This window comes from Canis lupus, chromosome 19, assembly GCF_003254725.2.
Source record: "Canis lupus dingo isolate Sandy chromosome 19, ASM325472v2, whole genome shotgun sequence".
Classification (NCBI taxonomy): domain Eukaryota; kingdom Metazoa; phylum Chordata; class Mammalia; order Carnivora; family Canidae; genus Canis; species Canis lupus.
The window spans coordinates 46104518-46127427 of NC_064261.1; the positions used below are offsets into that span (position 1 = coordinate 46104518).

General features: G+C 37.5%; 1 protein-coding gene and 1 long non-coding RNA gene across 3 annotated transcripts in view; one reads left to right on the forward strand and one right to left on the reverse strand.

The window, feature by feature from the left end:
• Nucleotides 1-466: 466 nt before the first annotated feature.
• LOC112649152 (uncharacterized) lies at nucleotides 467-6220 on the reverse strand. The gene is made up of 3 exons (XR_003129483.3): nucleotides 6129-6220; nucleotides 5388-5511; nucleotides 467-3387 (listed from the first exon to the last, which is right to left on the reverse strand). It is a non-coding gene; the product is annotated as an uncharacterized LOC112649152 (long non-coding RNA).
• ARHGAP15 (Rho GTPase activating protein 15) overlaps nucleotides 3211-22910 on the forward strand; it is a 608969-nt gene continuing 589269 nt past the window's right edge. The window contains exons 1-2 of one of the 2 annotated variants that reach the window (XM_025431170.3): nucleotides 3211-3329; nucleotides 3707-3828. The gene's annotated coding sequence lies outside the window, so the exon portion shown is untranslated. Of the gene's footprint in view, nucleotides 3330-3676; nucleotides 3829-22910 lie in introns of those variants that run through there. The other variant, XM_025431189.3, reaches the window with a different exon arrangement.

A 22910-nucleotide genomic window follows, 5' to 3' on the forward strand; every position in this document is an offset into this window, starting at 1 on the left:
TGTGAGGGACAAGATAGGTAGTGAACGGACAGAAAATTCAAGGCACAGGCACCACCATAAAGTTTTGGGGAATCATTTTGTCAGGTAAGATGTGAATTGTCCTAGAAGCTATGATAAGATGTAAACCGATGCAACTCCTAAGAACATAAAAGAGATACAAACCTTTGTAGGGCTTTTGAGAACTTGGAGGACTTTTGTTCCTTATGTGGCATGGTGCCCTATATCACCTGGTAAGTAAAGGGAACATATGGAACTAGGGATCAGAACAGCAAGCTGCCTTTGCTAAGACAACACGTACTAGAGAAATGGATTAAAGCTCTGCCCAGGGCTATCATTTGAATTAGATGCATCCACGACTCTGGAAGGTTTGGGTTGGGCATTGTGGCAGAGACAACAGAGGGAGAAAGTACCCCTAGAATTTTTTTTTTTTTAAGATTTTATTTATTTATTCATGAGAGACAGAGAAAGAGGCAGAGACACAGGCAGAGGGAGAAGCAGGCTCCACACAGGGAGCCCGATGCGGGCCTCGATCCCCTGACGGGGATCATGCCCTGGGCTGAAAGCAGATGCTCAACCGCTGAGCCACCCAGGCATCCAACCAATCCAGCGGTTGGGTATGTGAGCAGCTGCCCCTGTCTAGCATGATAGGTATTGCCATGGTGGCTATCACCACTCCAGGAAGAGGATTGAAAATCCCTAAATCAGTACATTAAGGAAAAACAAAGACTAGTGTTCTTAATTTGTCTGATCTTAACAATACTAATCCAAAAACCCTTGCCTGTGGCACACACTATCAATAATATTGGGCATCAGTATTCTTTTTTGGTTAATCAAACTGTGCAGGTAGCCCATCAAGCTGCTGACCAAAAGGATCCAGGAAATACCATCATCAGAGCCATGGGTGACTGTGTTTGGGTTGGGATGGGCTCATGTGGCCCACCCTGGGTTCTGGATGTTTGAGCACCAAGAAGCTCTTATGCTGGGAACAGAAAAATCACGCTAAACAGAACAACCCAAATATATCAGGGATACAGGAGAGATAACCCAGGACTATATAGTCATTCTGTCAAATCAAAGGATGGCGGCTGGTTTGGCACTGACTGGTATGGCCTCTCAGGTATTTATTGGGTAACCCCAAATGGGACCCAGTGGTTATGAGGCACAAATCTTTGGCCACGGCTTCCTCCTGAGTGGTTGGGTCCCTGCGCTCTGGGTTTTCCCTGGACACAGGGGGAATCCACCCCACATTAACAAAACCTGCCAACCCTTCTCTCAAGGCACATTTTGTTTTCCATTGGAGCAATCACTTAGCCACTGGCTTTGTCCCCACCATGGGCCTGTAGGACAGCGTAGCAAACATAGAAGCCCCTACTAAATTTGCCCAGCAAGCCTTAAATGATGGTCATCGAAACCTGTCTTTATCAAACCCTGAAATGCATCCAGTGAGAAAAGCTGTCCTCCCAAATGGGATGACCTGGAGCATCATCATTGCTTCACAAGGAGGCACGTGTGCCCTTCTCCAAACAAAACGTGTGTGTTCATACCTGATGAGTCTGCTCACGTAGCATCTTTATTGAATCATATAAAAATATCAGAGAACACTGAGTGATCTGAACCCCAGCCTAGGACTTAAGTCAATGATTTAAAGCATGGGGTTCTCTGAAAAAAAAAAATCGTTACTTATCTTAAAAGTCATTATCTTAATCTATGTTTTCTACGCTGTTAGACTGTCGCTGCGGTACCTGCCTCCTGTGCAGCCAGACAGCCACCAGACTAGCATCTCCCAGCTAATAAAACGTCTTACTGACTCCTCACTACACCTTATAAAAGAAAAGGGCATAAGATATTTTAAGAGCCAGTCAGGAGAAAAAGAATGTCAGAGGAGGTCATCAAGAGGACTTGACTGTGGGTTGACCCATGAGCCACACCTGGGCAGTCAGAGGCTCCTCTTCCCCTCCTCTGTCCTTGAAAGGTACATGCTGCCCACGGTTCCCACAGTCGGTGCCTCTTCAAGGGCTTTGAGAGAGCAATGCATCGTTGAGACTGGAGGGAATATGTGATGAACCCAGGTAAAGCCTCTATATAAACTTTTGAGATGCTGGTGCGGAGATCTCCTTGTCGCGTGGTGGCCCAGGACCAGCCTTGTATGTAAGTTCCCTGGCTTATTAAACCTGTCACCTGCCAGTCTGGAGTGGCTGCCTCTGTGGTGTCTCCTCGGTCTCCATGTTCACGAGCCACTTTGAGAATTTGCTGGGAAGCCCCCAAGCTTGCGAACCAACGCTTTCAATCTGGCAGATAGACGGTTTTCCCTTGTGTGTTCCATTTTATCAAAAGTAACCTGAGTCTCAGAGAACTTAAGTGGCTTGGCCAAAGTTCCATAAATAGCAGTGTCACAATTGAGGCCTGAATACTGATTTTCTCTCTTTTAATATCATGTTCTTTCCATTTCTTCCTTAGTGATAGGAGAATATGGAGTATAAACCTTCAGGCCTCTCTAAACACTTAAGAAGGTGCACCCCAGAATGACAATTGATAGTGAGATCTTGGGTCAATCTGCAATATAATTTTGAAAAGGAGAGTACTGGAGAAATTAGATTAACTTGCAAGGGACATGCCATCCTTCATTTTTTTTTTTTTTTGTAAGATTGTCTTTATGTGTGCCAAACATTCCACACCACTGAGAGCTATTACACAGATTTCTAGTCTAATTGGGTTGTATGACAAGAGATTGTGATTTAACTTTCTCATCTATTTGGAAGGGGAGCTTTCTCTTCAGTGACTATCCTGCAAATCTCACAAAACCAGCCAAGCCTAGAAATCCAGGAGCTTATTTCTTGAACTCCATGGTTCAATAAAGATGCATACCCTATTGTTATTGTTGAGAGCTGCCTCCTCCCCCCACCACAAAAAAAAATACGTCTTGGACTGGTTGAAGTCTGACACAGATGAGCACATAGCAGCTTGCCAAAAATGACACCCTTTTCATCTTTTATTTTATTTTTCTTCTTAAATCAGGCCACATGAAGAATCATTCAGCTAGAGCCAAAGCTCATCAGCAGATTTCAGAACTGCCTAGGAAACTGCCACACCAGTGTGAAAGCCACCACCAGAGAGAGTGTCACAGCATGTGCTACATAAGCACCTTCCTTTCCTCCAGGTGGCATCAGGGCTGTGTTCTCTAAAGCTCATTAGCAACCTGTGCAAGACCTCATATTTAGTAACCAGAGCACCTCCTTGTTGGTCCATCCATGAGTGAGACAGAAGTATCAGCTCTGTGAAATGCAAGTGGCTTCTTGGCTTCCCAAGTAAATAAGCAGAGCCTCCTGATGGTATGTGCACATGCCCACACGGACAGAGGAGAGTAGAGACGTAGGTTTTAAGTTCTTGCTAGAAGGCAGGAAAAAGAGGAAGTTCTTAGTGCTTTACCCGCCTGCTCCTCCCCCTGCTACATTTTTAACTACACATTTTCCCCCATTAAATCAGAATTGATGAAACCTATATCACTGTAGTAATGTCTGAAAATTGAAAAGCACATTGAAAAATAATAATACCATTGACTATACAAGGCAATTTCTTCAAATCGAGTAATGATGTGATGTGTGTGGTTAACCGTATCTACGCAGGAAGTGGTTTTATTTTAAAGTTCTTGTACTCACCCCACCCCTTGTCTTTCTTTCCCCCCCCCTCCGGTACTGAAATTAAGCAGCATCCAACATAGGCCTACTCTTACGACATGTGACTTGACTTTACTGTTTTCCGTTTTTGTTGAGAGTCATTAACAGTTGGAAGTTGATGGCAGATTCAATAACAAGCGATCGCTGAGAAAAGGTAAGTAAATTTTAACTTTATATTGAACAGGAAACTTAAACTTCAAAATGTTTGGTGGTATCCTATGCCTTTGGGTGAACACACGATCATTTCTCCAAAAATGTGTTTTTACGTGTGATTAAGACATCTGTTTGTTTCGTTTGGTGTAGAAAGATTATTCTTTTCCTATTTGCAACTGTCAAGTTCAAAAGTCCTTTACCAGATATTATACACGAAGATCATTCACTAGGGTTTTATACTAAAATGTTAAAGACAGACTAAAGTATACAAGCTTTAGTTTGAAAGTGCTTTTAAAAATAACTACTAGAGAAAATTTGGGACTTTACATCTTTAACTGATCATTTTACAAGAATTTATACTATTCAGGATACAGATAATGAAAGAGAAAAAGGCACTTTGTAACAGTAGGAAATAACATCTGAATTGCAATGTGAAATATATCCACCATAAAGTGTGTTATATTAAGTTAGCATTACAAACCCTTGGAAAGGTGTAGTTTATTAAATATGTAGTTGATTCAAGAGCTATTAAAAAGCAGGAAAGTTTTTAAAATGTGAAAGAAAGCTCTCTGTTATGACATTTGAGATTTTTTTTTTCCTAAATTGTATTTAAGGTATAGGGTGAAAGGAGGGCAAGTTTCTATTTCATCAGTAAAACTCTCTGTTAAAAAATGAAATCACAGCAGACTTTATTGAAAGTTACTTTTGGGAGAAGGGGCAAATTAGAGATATAATTCTGCTATTTATATAATTATATAATTTTCCTTCTTTGGGATTTTCCAAAATAATAACCTCAGAAATGAAAAGGATTTGTTGACCATAAATGATGAGAACTTCTCTTTTGTATTGACTTCTGGCTTTTACAAAATGTCTCTGTGTTCTGTAACATATGTCCAAAAAATATAAAGTACTGCTAATTTCAGAGAGGAATACCTAAAATAAATCCGAGTGTAGATTTTTGAAAGAATTTTAGTAAGAGCTCCAGATATGATCCACTCTTCTCTAATATTATTTTTATTGTGCTGTTGAATGGGGGAAGAGAGGCCCCACAACACCTATTTTTTGTGTGTGTGTTATTAAAAAAAATGCTTACGGGGTTGATAAATGGCAACAATTCTTTTCATATTATCCTTTATTGAAAGACACATATAAATGTTTTTTGATATGGTCAATTTAGTAGGAAATTATTTGGCATATTAGTACACTCTATTTTAAGACCTCCTCAATTGTCAATACTGAGACTAGCTACTTGTTGACTATTAAAAGGATCACAAAAAAGAAAGAAAAAAGAGATTGGGACGTGGTGTGCAGTACGTGTTTTATTGTTAGAGTGTAAGAGACCCTGGTAATATGTATTTGCTTTGATATTCTGATTAGCTTTTCAACTGGTTACATTTCCCCACAATGGAAAGCATTATTTAAATCTGTATTCAATATTGTGGTTCCGAACCTCTGTATCTACAGAAGCTGTATAATTCAGATAGTTTTGGTTGATATGTTATTACTTTATTCATTTTATTACAAAAGAACATCACATGAATAAACATATGTAGTACTTACATATTAGCAAGAGTGACTATCCCCATAAGCATTTGGCACTGAAGAAACGTCCACGGCAGTTTTTTAAGCCATTTCATATTTTTAAAAGCCGAATTCCTTGTTAAATGATTGTTTCTTGTAGGAACTGTCCAATTAAAATACAAATGCCTTATGATGTATGTGTAAAACTAAGAATGGATTACAGAGCTTAGTATGGATTTATAAAGAGCAACAATTAGAGATGTTAGACATATAAACTAAGATATTCTCAGAATTGTTTGTGAAAACAAGTAATGCATTATCTCTTGAATACGCAGACCAAATTTTAAAGAGACTCAATTACAAATGAGGTACTAGAGGTTACTATCCCTTTATATATTTTAAGTGAATAAATAAGAAACACATTTTGGTGAAATAGTGCAGAGAATCTCATTTGGAAAGTAATTTCGAGACTGATTTATTAAAAGTATATCATGCTTTTCCACTTGGGGCCAGCATTCAACAAAACTCAGAAAAGAGGCTTTTTTCCTTTGATATTCCTCCTCTCATTCTTTTTGAATGCTTTGTTTTGGAGTGGTCTGCTCTGTCCCTAACTTAGGGTCTCGCAGCCTTGGTACCTAGAAGGAAAGACCCAACTTGTCTCCTTTCATCTCACTCCCATGGTCCTTAAAATTTACTCATTCTATTTCCCAGCATTTAGAGGACCTGCTAAAAATAATCTATGCTCACAGGAGGAGTCTACAGAGGTCTGTTTCTTCTTACCTCTTAGCCAGGCCTTCCCTCCCTGGTGTAATTTTAATAAAGTCTCTCAGCAGACAGGATCCAAAGGAACAGCTACATGTAGAGGACTCCAGTCAAATGAAGAAAATGATACCATGGCAAATAGTTGGGGTGGGGGTGGGGGACAGATGGGGGCAAGAAGAGTGTTTTGTTAACCATTGATCCTGTTACAGTATTTAAACACAGAGTGTCTTATACAAAAGGTCCATAGAGATGCGTGCCTTTCTCTAAGATATCGCACTATGTCTTAACACCATTCTGATATTCCCATACACCGAGAAAATATTTAACATAATCAACTGTTCAATATATATGTATTTTTAAAAATAATTTAATATTCTGAATTTAAATCTTTGGGTACCAGGAGCATATGTTTTTGCACTGCACAATAAATGTTATACAGCTAGACTTTCAAATATACTTATAAGTATTTTAAAGTTCGGCTTAGAGTTGGCAAAATGCCTAAGTTTTCAAATGATAGAAAATGAGTTAAAATTAGCTTAGGCAATGGAGATAGGCTTTAGTTTGTAGAACTGAAAAATCCAAGGAAAACCAAGTCAGGGTGAAATCCAGGAGTTCACACAGGGTTGTTAAGATTGGGTTGTATTTTCTTCAGTCCTTAGCTTGCTTCCCCACCCCCCACCCCACCCCTCACCCCGGCCACTATGCTCTAAGCCCTCTCTGACAGAAACTCACAGAGTTGATAAGAAAGCTTTAGGTTTACATTTGACCCCTTCAGACTCTGTTGCAGAGGGTTGACTTTCTCCTATCACCACAGTAAAGGTCTCAGATTGAGATCTGATTGAACTGAATTTTGTTGGATGACCATGGTAGAGGTAACCACGGACTCTAAGACTCACCCTATGAGTGACCTGACTAGGTCCTTCTCTTGCACCAAGGAGCCGCCACCTGGACCTGCAACACATGTACTCTTAGCTGAATGCAGGTGTCTCCACATAGAAACTAAAATGCTTTCCCTCGAAGAAATTAGATTTTATTTCTTATAGGTAAAAGCCACAGAGCTCTGCTTCACAGCCACATTTAAAAACATTGCTTATTCAAATTCTCCAAACTTGATAATCAGACAGAAATAATTTAAAGGTAGGACTGAATGAAGCAAGTGTTTCAATTAAACTGAATTTTAAAGTATTTTTTAAGAACCACCTTGTATATGAACACTTGTCTCGATATTTTTCTTCTATAATTTTATAATCTAGTATGATTGTTATGTTAATAATTATAATACAGGGTGCCTGGGTGACTCACTTGGTTGAGTGTCTGCCTTTGGCTCAGGTCTCTCTCTCAAATAAATAAATAAAATCTTAAAAAAAAATAATTATAACACAAGTGAAATTTGTCCAGTAAGGTGAAAAAAAAAAAAAAGTAAAGAATGTTCTATGAGGATTCAGAAATTCATGAAACATTTTGTATTCTTGTTATGTGCCAGTTAATAAACTAGAGAATTTCCAGGTGTCATATCATTTGATGATATCCTATCAGAGAAATCAGGACAGTTTGGGAGGAAAGATCTGTCATAGTTTTCAGAGAGAGCTAGGGTTTGGAAATTGAGAAACATCCCAGGGAACAGGAAGGGGATATGTCCAGGCACAAGATGTCAGAGAATTTCCGAGGAAGGGTGGGCCGTTTAGTTTTGTTGCCTACAAGTATAGCAGTAGGGGCTAAGGTCAGTAAGGCCAGTTGAGATCTATTAATAGAGTAGACCTGCTGAGCACATTGTGACGCAGGGTTGTTCCTGTTAAGCAGAGGGAATACATGATTGGATGTCCACGTTTTCCCTCTGGGTGGGCTATCCAGCCTCGGGATTTATTGGCTTCTGCTAGACCTCCCTGTTGGTGGCTTGCTCTTCAGGGTAGTTTCCAGAAATGGCTTCAGTCGATGAAGGCAGACATCCCTGTCACATAGGGTGCCAGCCCCCCTCCTCAGAAGCATTGAGGTCCTTACACAGGCGGGGCTATAGAGAATTGTTTTTCAGTTTACAAAAATATTTTTATTTTTTTATTATTTGTTTTGAACTTAAGAATAGGTGATGCAGCAAGATGGTTGAAAATCAAAACCTACATAGAAAAATTTTAGAAAAAAAATATCTTTCTGGCATTTCCATTTCTATATACCTCTATCTTAACCCAATAGGCTACCACTTTTCATAGTTATTTTTTTAATCTTTCACAGTTGCATATATGCATATATATAATGTATGTGCATATACCCTCCTTTATTATATTAAAAGTAGCATATTATACACACTGCTCCGCTTTGCTTTTTTTTCTTTTAGTAATATCTTAGAGATACTTCCATAGCAAAATAAGAAACTGTTCAATTCTCTCTCTCTCTCTCTCAGTTTCCACTGTGTGGGTGTTTATTTATTTATTTATTTATTTATTTATTTATATCATAATTTATTGAAAGAATCATGGGTGTCTTCAGTTTTTGCTCATTCAATAATTGTGTTAATGAAATTGTGTGTGTTCTAAAATATATCTATGGGATGAATTTCCAGGGATACTATTTATTTATAAGCCAAGAGATAAAATCATTCTGGTAGCTATTGCCATGTAACTTCAGGTTGGTGTAACTTTTTGAACTTCCACCAACACTTAGTGAGATTGCTGGTTGAAGCTCTGTGGCTTCTTTCCAATGGATTGGTACTGCCAACCTTTTGAAGTTTAGCTAATCGGCAGAAAATTGTATCTCAATTGAGTTTTATTGATATTTCTGTTATTATGATTGAGATTGAGCTTGTTTTTAGAAGATTAAAGGCCTACTTATTTTTCTTCTTTTTAAAAAAATATTTTATTTATTTATGGGGGAAGGGGAGGAGAAGAGGGAGAAGGACAAGCAGGCTCCAAGACAAGTGTAGAGCCTCCCCTGGGGCTGGATCTCAGGCCCTTGAGACCATGACCTGAGCCAAAATCAAGAGTTGGACGCTTAACCAACCGAGCCAGCCAGGTGCCCCTACTTGTTTTTCTTAATAAGATAATGTATCTTTTCTCAATTGTATGATTAAGGTGCAAAAGCATTAGTGGAGTTCAAGCCTTAGAAAGAGGTGTCAAAGGAGTAAGAAATTAGGGATAACTTATATAAAATACTCTTTTCATAAGTCTTGAAATAGGTAATAGCTAAGAAAGGGATGAAACATGAATGTTGAGGTGAAGGAGAAGAGAAAAGGAATAGAAATAAAGGAAACGAAGGCAATATATTCAGGAAGCCACCAAGGTCTTAGAGACTAACGGAGATGGGTGTAATCATTACCTCAGGTAGATAAGTTAACCTGAAACTGGAGGGCGAGCACTTTCATGAGTGTGTATGTGGATGGTGGGATATGGAAATGCACTGAGGAGATGAAGTTGAGGAAACATAGGCTTCATGGTTTCTATCTTTTCTGAAATTGTAGGAAAGCCTCTTTGATGAGAGGAAATATTTATGGAACACCAAAGAATAAACAGAATATATTATTGTTAAATTGGCCTTGTTGACTACATACAATACTATTGTGGGCTTAAAATTGATTTTCTCTTTTGATGGGCATCAACCCAACTCAATTCAATCCTGTAAATAATATTGAGCTCTAAGTACACTGTGATGTGCTAGGAATTACTGGGGACACAAAGAATCAATGTGCTGTCCAGCCAATGAAAACTTTTTAGGTAGTTTAGTGGCTAAACACAAGAATTTAAGTGTAAATCTATATGTATAAATGAAGTGCTATAGAAATATCACAGGGCATTTTATTCTCAGAGTCCCAGACTCATTGTGCCAAATCCAATGGTCATTTATGTGTCTTCATATTATCTACTATGTGAGCTGCACTTGATGCAATTTAACATTCCTTCCCTCTTGAACCTCTCTCTTCATTTGACTTTCTGGGATATTTCATTCTTTCAGTTTTTCTCCAAGTTAACTGGACACTCTTTTTCTGTCCCCATTTGATAAATTTTCTTCATCATTCAACTCTAAATATTGGAATGCCTTTAACTCAGTTTTCAGATTTCTATCTTTTTCTTCGTAGCCTTTGTCTTCTAGGTTTATTCCTAGGCAAAGGTCTCAGTGCCATGATTTAAACTTTTTTTTTTAATTTTTTTTTTTTTAATTTATGATAGTCACAGAAAGAGAGAGAGAGAGGCAGAGACATAGGCAGAGGGAGAAGCAGGCTCCACGCACCGGGAGCCCGACGTGGGACTCGATCCCGGGTCTCCAGGATCGCGCCCCGGGCCAAAGGCAGGCGCCAAACCGCTGCGCCACCCAGGGATCCCCATGATTTAAAATATTATCTGTATCCTCATTAGATCTTGAGATTAGAACGTTTTCTTAGCATTATAACTAAAAATGCAATTGGCTACTCATCATCTTCATTTGAATGTCTCATAAATATCAAAGTGAGTATGATCAAAACTAATCCGGTACTTACTGCCTGGTTGCCCTCAACCCAACTTGCTTCTTCCCTATTTTCATCCATCTCAGTTAATGGTACCACCATTCATCTATCTGTTGAGGACAATAAACTAGAATTACTGTCAGCTGTATTCTTTCCCACACATTTCCTACCCCAAACCACATTCAACTTATCAGCAATAAGTAGAGCCTGCAAAATATTGATTTAGCTCCCATTATTATATTTGCTTAACTTTTTCAGTAGTGGCTCACGCAAAGTTGTATATTTTTTCCAGACTAATGGTTCTTTTTTGTTGTTGCTGTTGTTAATCTCTTGTTTGTTGGTTGTTTGTTGGTTGTATAATGAGTTTTCTTAAAAAAAAAAAACCTGCTAAATGAATACACTACGGTCTGTGGCATGTAGTATAACATCACAATTTTAGATAAAACTGCACTCACCAATTCACTTTCTATTTTCAAGGGAGAGAAAAATCATACAAAATATATGGAGCAACATGTTTGAGTGAATTCAGGAAGGTTGAAGAGGTGGCAACTTCTAGAACTTTCCACTCAGGTGTTTTTTTGGCCCTAAAGATGTTTTTCTGCACTATAATTGATTATTAATTACTCTTTGTGGGCAGGAAAACCATAAGTCTCACAAACATTAAAAACACTGGTAGGGGAAATAATACAGAAAAAAAATAAATTTAATAAGTAAAAGAAACATTTCTATGTTACATTTTATATACAATTTATTTTTTATCAAATTATTGCTATTACTTATGTGAACCAATTTATTTTATCTATTCACATATTTTTGTATTTATAGATGTTGATTGTATACCTTGGGCTTTTATTTAACAACTTTTCTTGTAGGAGGAATTAATTAGACATTAAGCAAGGGGTAAAATGTAAACTTAAATATCCCAAAATCAGTTACTTCTTATCACCTCTTTCACTGATACCACAGAATCTTCTTGACTCATCTCCTTGCTTCTACTTTTCATACCACAGTTATTTCCCAAGAAGTACCCAAAGTGAACTTCTTAAGACATAAATCCTACACCTTTACCAGTAGAAAAAACTTAAGTGACTCTATTATATTTCAAATTAATGCCATCCCCTTTTATGATTTGCAAGGCCCTCTCTCATTACTTTGCTTGCATTTTTCTAAATAGCATTTTGGATATGAGGAATTATTATTTTTTGTCAGCTGGCTTAGTAACTATTATTTCCAACTTACACTAAATCATCTATGAACATATGGACCTTGTTCTGGTTTTTTTTTTTTTTTTTTTTTTTTTTGCTCCTGAATATCTAGAACCTAGAACAATAGCAGGCATATAATAAACATTCAATGAATATTTGATTAGTGAAAGAATAAGTGACACAAAAGTTGACTCTGGATTGTAGAGTCAGAAAAGGTTTTCTGGGGATTTGTGACTTTTGCAGGTCTAAAGAAATAGGGTAAGTTTAGGGGAAGAGAAGCTAGAAACATTTCAAACAAATGACACTTGATGAGTATGTTTTGAGTAACCTTGCAGTGATGAAAGGTTGGATTGAAAGCTTGGATTCATTGTATACTGTAGTGCCTTTCTGAAACTCAAATGATCCATCATCTGAAAACAGATTGCTATAAATTGATGGAAAACAGCAATCACCTCATTTAAATTTTAAGCTATTTTACTTAAAGCATTAATTTTGTGTTTAATTTTTTTTTAATGTAGAAAACTTTTTGTTCTAGTCCCTACTGGTGTAATGCTGAACTTAGAGTCAAATGAGATCTCTGCTTAAAAGAGTTCTGAAAGATAGAATGCTCAGGAAATTGGGTGCTGAGTCAAGGGGAAATTTTGTTTCTGCTTATTTATCTTTCTGCATTAGTTAATTTTATATTAAAATGTAAAAGCTAGAGTCTGAGCAATGGAACCCTTATTCATCTTTCTGCTAAAGACACTAAGAAACCAAGTAATCTGAGCTTCTATATAATATTACCAATTTGTCCCAGGATGGTTGCCTTAAGTGGAATATAGGAGGAAAAATGAGTGTCAATTGCCCCAGTGGTGTCTCCAACACTGTGGGAGGTACTATGGTGTTACAAAATATAGATGATATTTTCTCACTCTCAAGATGCTTGCAGTGGCATGAGACATTCATCGATATAAATTAGAGTGGCATTGTTATTAATGATCATCAGAGCTATGACTATGATACTACATATAATGCATGTTATATAGCAGGTGTTTTGCATACCTAATAGTATTTGATAGCCACAAAATCATGTAAAGAAGTTAGTACTCTCATTTTATAGATAAGGAAGTTAAAGGTAAGTGGCTAAGTACCCTAATTTACAGAGCTAAGTGGTAGAGTAAGTCATGATGTATAGGCATACCTGGGTTTAATCCATGACCAAACAAAATCCATGTTATTTTCACCATGTCATGCTACAATTTTGAAGCCGACTTAGTGTTAGCAGTTAAGCAATGCTGGCCTTCATTTTTGAGGCCCTCGAGTCTGAAAAGGTCTAAAAGGATCCTGCTTTGTACGCTGTCTAAAATGATGCCGTCTGTGGAAAACCTATTGTTTGCTGCATGTATTGCCTTTTTGGGAGATGTTCTATTAGTGAGGAGGAAAACGTTTTCTACCTTGGTCTCTGTCATATTCTCGGTGCCTTTTCTATTTCTCTTTTCTTTCTCCTATAGGCCTATGTCTCCCATCAGGCCGCAAATACCCCAAATACTTTTCTAGACTATGCTGTCGATTATAGCAACTAGCCACAAACGGTTATACAGTATTTGAAACGTGCCTTGTCTAAATTTAGTGTAAAACAACCAGATTTTAAAGACTTAGTACAAATAAAAAGAATGTTAATATTTTCACATTGGTTATATGCTGAAATTATAAAATTTTGACATAATCGAATTAAATAAAATACATTATTAAAATTAATGTCACCCATTTCATTTTTCTTCTCTAATGAGGTTGCCAGAATATTTAAATTTCCCGTTACCTGGCCTGAAAATAAATAAATAAATAAATAAATAAATAAATAAATAAATAAATAAATTTATTCAAATATAGTCTTTAAAATTCTATCTTTGCCCTTGGCCTTTCTCCAAATATTGCTCCTCATTTTCAATTGTCCCTTGATACCACTCCATGGAATCCCAACAGTATTTCAGGCTGAATATGTCTCAAGTTAGCCCCTAATATACCCACAGAATTCTACTCTTTCTCCTGCTAACTTCAGTTAAGATGTCCCTATTCCTGAAATCTCCTAAATGAGTAAGATTGGAATCTCTGTGAACTCCTGTGTGCTGCTTATTCCATACATCCAATTGGTTGCCATGTTTTAGGAGTAACCATTCCTTCTCTCCGTTTCATTTATTGTCATAGTTACTAATTTGGTCATCCATTAAGTCTTGTCTAGACTATGGCCAAAGGAGTCTTAGTTGCTTTCATACTCCTATTTCTCTTACTCCTTTACTTTGCCTATTACAGATTCACTTTATGTCTTCTGGGTGAGGGTTGGGTTCAAGTTAATTAACACAAGTAAGAATATCTATTATCTATTTATTTTCTATTAGAGCTTGAAAAGTGGTTTTATATACATTATTTTATGTGATTATCCAGCAAGCTAGTATGAAAATCAGGACCTTTTCATAGATTTAATAGAAGAAAACAATTATAGACAGAAAAAATATTTAAAAATTGAATTGTTTTAGGACATGTCAAGAGCATATTTTTTCAGAGTGTTTTCTCATTTTCTGAGCCTGAGCTCTTAATATCTTACTATTAATAAAAAAAAAAGTTCTAGAACAGAATTTGGTCAATTGATTGGATGGAGACAAGAGAATAAATGCTCCTACAACATGGCATTTGGGGCCTGTCTGAAATCTCTGGGTTCCACTGCTTGCTAGATATCATCCATGGTATTTTGTGCAAGTTACTTAATCTCTTGAAGACTGAATTCCCTTATCCATATAAAGGGGGGTTTTCTCACAAGATAAATAAGGAAATAATGTATGTAAAGAAATTTGCCTAGTTTGTGGCACAAAATAATTGCTTTAACAAGGTTAAATGTAGTGTGAATAGTAGCTCTAGTAGTAGCCGTTTTTATCAGGTTGTCTAGAATCCAATGATGACCATATTTTTCCTTCATTATGATATAAAAATCATGGCAGGATAATTCTGGTTTATTTCAATTCTGAGTATTATGATAAGATTATGAAACTCATCAAGAGCAATTTCTTGCTATTAGTTTCATTTCCTCAATACAGCTGCATGGGGGAATACAGTATAGCCATGTGGGGGAGAAGAAAGAAAGCTCTTTTCTTGTTTATTTACCAGTTTTTGGTTGATATGGAAATTTTCCTACAAGCAGCTCAAGATGTGTCCTCACCGAAAATATTCTTTAATTTTGAAGAATTAACTAACATCCTTCACACAGAACAGTTTAAAAAGTGGTAGGCAACCATTGGCTCTTGGACTTGAAATTAAAATGAATCAAAGAAAAACTACAGACAAGGAGAGAGAAAAAAAGTAGGATTCTCCTCATTCATTTTTATTTTATATCTATTTTTTTCCAGGGTGGTAAGGTGGCGACATAAATGGTTCATGAGGCAGATATGCTGAAGTCCTAGCAAAGTGATTCTGAAAAGGAAAAATAAGAAAGAAATTTGGAAGGCCCAGGGTCTAGGTTGCTAATCTGGTTATGAGGAGAGTTAGAAGTGTTTTTGTTGTGTATATTGTTTTGTTTTTTTTTTTCCCTGGGGAAATCTGCTGAAGATTCTATGTATGGATGTTGAATGAATCCATCAATCTCAGTCCTAATTCTGAAAGCAGTCAGTGTTAGGGCATTGGATTAATGAGAGCAGGTGTGGTGGTGGGAAGCGATTGAACAAATGCTCAGTGGCAGTGGTGCTGTCCTTGGAGAACTGGCTCTAGATCCTACAAGCCAGAGGGCTTTGCATTAGAGGTCTAGCTTTGAGAAGGGGGATTAGCAAGTGGGCCATGGTTTCAGGGTGAGAAATCAGCATGAAGGGAAGACTAGTGACTGGTCAGTATGGTAGATGGGTAGAGCATGATTTGAGGCTGGGAAGACAGGGAAAGTGAGATGCAGTGATTGCTCTGACTTCCTCTGACCATGAGGCACTGTATCCTAGGTCCATTTGGCATCTTTTGATGTGAAGAAAGTGGAAAAAAAAACAAAAATCCAGTGACACTGGGGACTGGGAATCACAACCATTCTAACATAGTGGCTAACCTGAACTTGTTGGAAATGCTCATAGTACTGGGGGAATTAGAGACAGAGGATTTCAGGCAGACACCAGATGCCTTCAATGCTCTCCATACAGTGCAGAGCAACCCTGACAAATAGAGTGTCTGGTTTTAAAGAACCCACGGTCTATTTGGTCAGAAGAGACACACAAATCAAATAGAGAACAGAAAACAATAGAAGTCAGGATGTGATTATCTGCCAAAATGTAGTAGGAACAATAAAGGAGGTCAGAGCAGGGAGGGGGGAAAAGAAGAACTTGCTTAGCAATAGCAAAGAGCACAGCCTACTCTTTGTAATTTGAGATCATGCTGAAAAAGTCACACAAATAAGTGAAATAGTATTACTCTCTGATGAGTAATATCACTTTCTAAACCAGTGGTACAGATAGTCTCTTGGTTTTATTCTCCATTTCTACTCCTATCAGCTTGGATTGAAAAATAACAAAATATATTAAATGATACTGATTCAACATGTAGCAGAAACTGCTGTATCCATATAACAGAGGAGCAATACTCCTAGAGGTGATGGCACCATGGGTCACAGTGACAAATGCCCTCAGACCAGTTGGGATACTTATGGAGATAGAGTAGAATGGGAGAGAAGCTCTGGATCGAGAGAAGCTGCTCTGTTTACAGGATGTAGAAGCTGCCCACTCCCAGCTGACTGTTACCACACATCCTTGACTAGTTTTCTACATCTTCTGATTTTTCAAGGGAAGACGCAGATCTGCACCTTTTTTTTTTTTTTGAGTAAAAAAATCCTCATTTTTCAATTGGAAACTGATTCAAAACATTCTAAAACATTGTTCAGGCCCAACAACATATGTCCGTGGGTTGAATTTGGTTGGCAGTCTGCCGGTTTTCCACCTCTTCTTGAATTTATAGCTGCTCTTAAGAAAGCAGGAGCAGAGTGTCATGATTAGAAAGAACTAAACTCCTCCAAATAATTTCCATATACAGAATAAATCCTAATAAAGGCTCAGAGACTCACTAGCACATTAGATTATTCGACAAAAAAAACACATCCATTTTTGTATAAATTTTGCGTTGAGGTCCTGGTTTTGTTTGCGTAACTTTCATGAGTGGGTTTATTTTCCTAACTTGAAAGAACTGATTCTGTCCTATTGTTAATGTTCCTCAAAGCATTTTTTAACCATTAAAAAATGTCTGCAAAAGGTTAAGTCCTCTAAGTCATAGTAGATATGGTCATCCTGAATTTGCCTGATATTTTCAAAGTCACATGATATAAGATATGGACCAGAACATGTACACTTGCATGCGTGCATTGTTGTAGGGGAGATCAAAGAGATTTGTATGCCTTAGGTGGTGATGGTAATCGTAACAACAGTTTGAACGCAGGCACACGTCCACTTGTACACACACATGCACATGTGAAGTCCACAGTGTGCTGGATGAGGAAATGTAGAATGGGTGGGGATGGCTGTATAACCCATGTCATCATGCATATTATCTATTAACAGATCAGCATCACTAAGTCTCAGAAGTAGTTACAACAAAGAATGTAAGTAAATAAAGGGAGGAGAGAAGGAAAAAAAAAAACACTGTTCAATGATTTTTAAATAAAATAGATAATCCTGATAGCCATTTTAAAGTTCTAGATATTTTATACGTTCCCTTTTGACTTCAATGTGGCCAAGCCAAAATTCTTTATTTTGCTTTGTGAGGAGCCTAAATTAAAGATAGATATTTGGCTGTCCTACTTCAAATTATAGTAACACTGAATTAATTGGAACCTAGTTAGATTGATAATGTGTCTTAACTGTCTCCCCTACCTCCTACTTCCTGGGGTGAGGCCCTTGAATTCCATTTTGAGGAAACAGAATGACACCTTGTCTAAATGGGGGAGCTAGCCCCAAACAACTCCTGATTGGAGATTCCTGATAATGCCCCTGAAGTTCTCCAAGAGATAAGGCATCAAAGAACCTTTTCAGCCTAGAAAAAAAAAGACACACTTAAGATATGTAATATAACTTGGCATGTTGAAGGATATTCAAAAGCAAGAATTGAAAAACTCAGTCAAAAACTTTCAACTTAAATAATGTGAATAGTAGATAAATAGATAGATAGATAGATAGATAGATAGATAGATAGATAGATAGATATTCTTGGTTTCAAGAAAAGAAGCCTTACTGCCCCAAAATTTCAGATTAAATTTGGGTGAAAACAACAATATTTTGCAGAATTTGTTTGTTCTCACACCAAACATACTCTGATGTTTTACAAGCAAGAGAACTGTTTTCCAAATGTTTAAATTGATGTTGTTTTACTCACACTTACCAAGTTCATGATATAAACATTAAAAAAAAAAAAAAAGCGCTCATGCTGAAACACTCACAATAGACCCAGATTGCTTGTACTATGATCCTGTTGGATTTTTCCTTTATATAAAAGAATTCATTTTTCAGTATCTATCTACTTAGCTACAGAGTCACTTATCTTCTCACTTTTCCCAGCTATGATCAATACCACTTCCCCAACCACCAAAATATTCCAAAACGAAATGCATTCCCAGGAAATGTAATTAGAGCAAATATATTAGCAAATATGAACTGAGTAGCAATGGGATTTAAGAATAAGAAGATACTACAGTAATTATTACTAATTAGTAATAAGTTTAGATCAACATGGATATAAAATTTAAAAAGAAGAGCTTTATGTAATTCTATAGACTTGTTTATCATCAAAGTTCAGCATCTCAATCACTGGGATGAAGGCCAAACATATAGTTTCTTAGGCTCCTCTTCAGTGTTGCTGGATGGGAGTCTTTGGAGTGTGCAGTAAAATCTGTGTGTTTATGAAACTTCTCCTATTGACACTTGAGAGTCACTGCTCTAGAGCTTTCTTACTCCTCACTAGTAAAGCCATTTGTTCCTTTTCAACTGAAGTTATTTCTGACCCTAACCCCTAGGAGAGATCTTAGCTTAATGCAGGTAATCTTAAACCAATTCTAGTGGAAGGGGAAGTTTTGTGAGTTCAATATTAAATTATAACAAGTAATCATGGCTTTGGTCTGCACTTGCGACACATACATCAGATGTGTTTCTCCTTATATATAAGTCCCAGTCCTTCAGAAAGTCATCCCTTCCTCATTAGACATTTGCTTTGTCTTCAACCACTTCTGACGGTCATTTGTTGCCTCATTCTCTTGCTAGAATTGAAGTCCTACCTCCCTACTGTCAGTCTCCCTTCTGGATAATTGAGGTAGGTCTAAACAAATATCCAGGAATCAGAAGCCTGACACTTAATAACAAGCCTCCTAGGTAATAACAGTCTGCAAATCTGAACTTCTGAGTGTTGCCCTCCTCAGATTACCAGTGGTTGGTTTTTCCCACCTGTCAGATACATCTTTCTATTCAACTTGGATTCCCAGTTGCCCATGTTTTTTGATATATGCAATTCTTGGACACAACTGACATTGACCCCTTGTCAATGTTTGTGGATAGGACACTCTCCAGTATCTGTTTACTTTAGATGAAGAGGCAGATCTTGGTCTTTTCTCATCTCAGTAAACCATGAGAGATGGCAAATCCTTCTAATTTAAACAAACAAACAATCTCTATAGTAGGATACTCCTATCTCATATCAAACACAGAGATGATTTCCAGAAGAATCACATTTCTAAAAATAAAAGTCAAAACAACAAATCTTTTTTTTTAAAAAAAAGATTTTGCTTATTTATGAAAGACAGAAAGAGAGAGGCAGAGACACAGGCAGAGGGAGACGCAAGCTCCATGCAGGGACCCAGATGTGGGACTCGATCCCGGGACTCCAGGATCACACCCTGGGTGGAAGGCAGGCACTAAACCGCTGAGCCACACAGGGATCCCACAACAAATCTTTTTAGAGGAAAATGCAGGAATAGTCTCTGTGGTCTTGGATCAGGAAAAGATTTCTTAAGAGGACAAAAAATCAGTAATCATAAAAGGAAAAAAAGGATAAATTGGACAGTACTAAAATCAAGAATGTCTATTGATGAAAAAAAGATTCTATTAAGAGAGTAAAAAGTAACCCACAAGTGGGAAAAATGATTATTGCAGCATATATATTTAAAAGTGGCTTGTATCCAGAATTTAAAATAAAAAGGACAAGGAACCTAACAGAAGAACTAACAGAAGTTTTTCATAAGTATTTCACAGAAGTACTTCACATAATATTACATTGCTGTTTGCTATGTAATATTAAACAAATAAACATTTCAGTGAAATAAGCTCAGCAATAAAAAGAATATACCCTCGGTTTTCCACTTACATTAATTTTAAAAACAGGCAAAACTAAGAAGACAGAATAATGATTATTTTTAGTGGGGTGAGTGGAGAACGACTGGAAGGGAGATTTGGGTGCCTCTGGGATGCTGAAACTGTCAAGTTTCTTGGTTTAGTTGTGGTTACACGAGTGTGTTTAGTTTGTGACAATCCATTGTGCTTTATACACAAACATGGGCACACACACACACAGACACACAAACTATTTAAAATGCCTTTTATGCATACATAATTGAGTGAGAAGCTAATTTTTAAATGCATTAAAGGAAATATACGGAAATATTTTAATAGTGTTGTCACTGTCACAACGATGGACTATGACATTACTGTCCCATTTTCAGACATGTCCCTTTGGCACTGAAATCCAATCCAATCAACTCAGACTTTGAAGACATGAGCATTAGGGAAAGACTAATCGGATACAATAACAAATTTGCTAAATAAAACAAATGTCAGCCATATTTGACTACTGTCAATTACTGCCTCCTGTTAATTACTGTCAAACACTAATTATGCAATATGCAGCTTCCCCATATTTTAACCTGGACTGGCCAAGATAAGGAGAGAGGGATCTTGGTGTTCTGCAATCAATGTGTGATTAGATTTAATCGGCTTGATGAAAGGGCTTAGCAACTGAGTCTCATCCTTTAGGAAGGAAGTGCCATGGAACATGAAATCCCAGGGAACAAGCAATCGCAGGTTGAGATGTACTTTTTTGCACTTGGTGCTCTTCCAACAGAGATCAGAGAACCCAACCTGTCCCAGAGACTGTCTGAGACTGCTTGTTGTGTCAATGTTCCCTAATACTGTGGCTGCTAAGCAACTTGTTCTACAGCCAATGTTTTCTCCTTAAGTGACATTTCATCATCCAGTGCCCTATGATAGTCACCCTGTTTTCCCTTAATTGATACTTGTATGCAAGAGGCGGAAAATGGCTCAGCATTTCTTGCTAGATTAGGTCAAAACTGACAGAGGAAACAGAGGGAGGATTGCATTACTTATGCCCCTTATGGTTCTCCTGTGTATCTAAGGAGATTGCCGTTTCATAAAATTTCTTATGCTGCCTAAACATAATTACGATAGCACAGGCGTTTTGTTCTTATTTGCTTTTCAATTTTGTGCTACTTACCTGATCACCGGAGGGAAATTCAGAAGCGGTTCTACTAATCTTCACTTTATTTTTCTTCTATGCCCTTAGTCAGATATCATTGTTCCCTTCAAAATCTCTTTCTTAAATGCTTCATTTTGTCCTTCCTGTGAAGTCTTCACTGTTCTTTTTCATTTAACTGGTAACCAGAAGCATTAAACATGCACCTGGAGGTTCAAAATGAGGATTCTGACATTCTAGAGTGGTTTTCTTTTTCTTCCAGATTCACTTCTCAGGTTCCCTTGTCATAAGATCAGTGTTTACAAATAGAGGCTGTGATATTTATTCTGATTTGAGGTTAGTAATTCTCTCTCCCGTGAGAATGCTACTGTTCCTCCATGGCCGGGGATCCATTTCTCTGGGAGTCTTCTCACCAAATCCTTTGGGGTGGGGGATCATGCCTTAAACAAATCATCAAAGTTTCCCAGGATCTATTAGAGAAACTCACATTCCTTACGAGAAATGGCAAGATTCTCTTCATCCAGCCCTAGCTGACTAGTTTTCCCACCTCCCATGTTCCATCATTTGTTTGGATGTTCACTTCTGTTTTTTCCTTGAATCTTGTGATCTCAGCCTGTACTGCCCCTGACATCCCTTCTCTGACTTTTGGATCTTAATTTATACAACATCAAGGTCAAATGTCACCTTCACCTTAAAATCGTCTTCAGTCCCATCCTCCATTGCACTCTTACCAGACTCCGTGGTAGGCAAGCATGCTTATGCCTGCCCCCCGGTTCTCAATCACTTTTTAGAAACTGCAGGAACTAGTTAAGTCTATTTTTCAAGGTAAAGGCTCAATAAATCCTTGAAATATATACCAGTTGCTTTTCTCCCAATAAGATGGAGACTAAGAGTCTAAGGTGCCCAGGGGATGAGAGATGGCAAGAAGATACAATGATCTAAGAAAAGATCAAGGTTGCCTGTCACACAATTTTGTCTGGGACTGATTCTGCTTAAAAAATATATTTTACTTGTCATTTTCACCATTTAGAATGCCCACGAGTAATGACAATAACTGTATTACAATCTATCCATGCAGCTGACTTGCCAGACTTTGCCAGTAAATGGAGGATATCACCCTGATTCCATGATTAAGTTAAGTTAAATAAATGCAAAGCCTTATTATCACATTTCCTATATATAACACCTGCCCAGTCAGAGACAATGTTACCCAATGGGGTGGCTATGGTCAAATTCCTTTACTGTGATGTTCTTTTCTCATTATATTTGACATTTTTGAAACCGAGTTTTATTGCACTCTCTCCGCTTATGGAAGTGGTCTGGGGAAATTAGACTTAATAGAGATGTAGAAGCCACAGGGAAAAAAGAAAAGGAAAGTGAACTGGAAGGAAACTGAAATTAAAATGTTATTTTAGCAAATGGCTGCTGTGGTGGAGACGACAAACAATTGCAATGTGAGTTAATTACTGACCTGTCAGCAAAGTGTAGCAGGAAGGTTTGTGCCACACATTACTGGAGCCACCGTGGCCACAAGTCATCTCCAGAGGGGAACAAACAGCCCGTGCTCTACCACAGATCAACAGAAGATCTTTCCAGGGCACAGAAATGAATTTCTCACACAAGTAATATTTGTCTGTGGAGTTTCCTTGAGCTCTACTTAGCAGACCTGGAGAACCAGCACTTCCCACACGTTCTGGGAAAGGAATG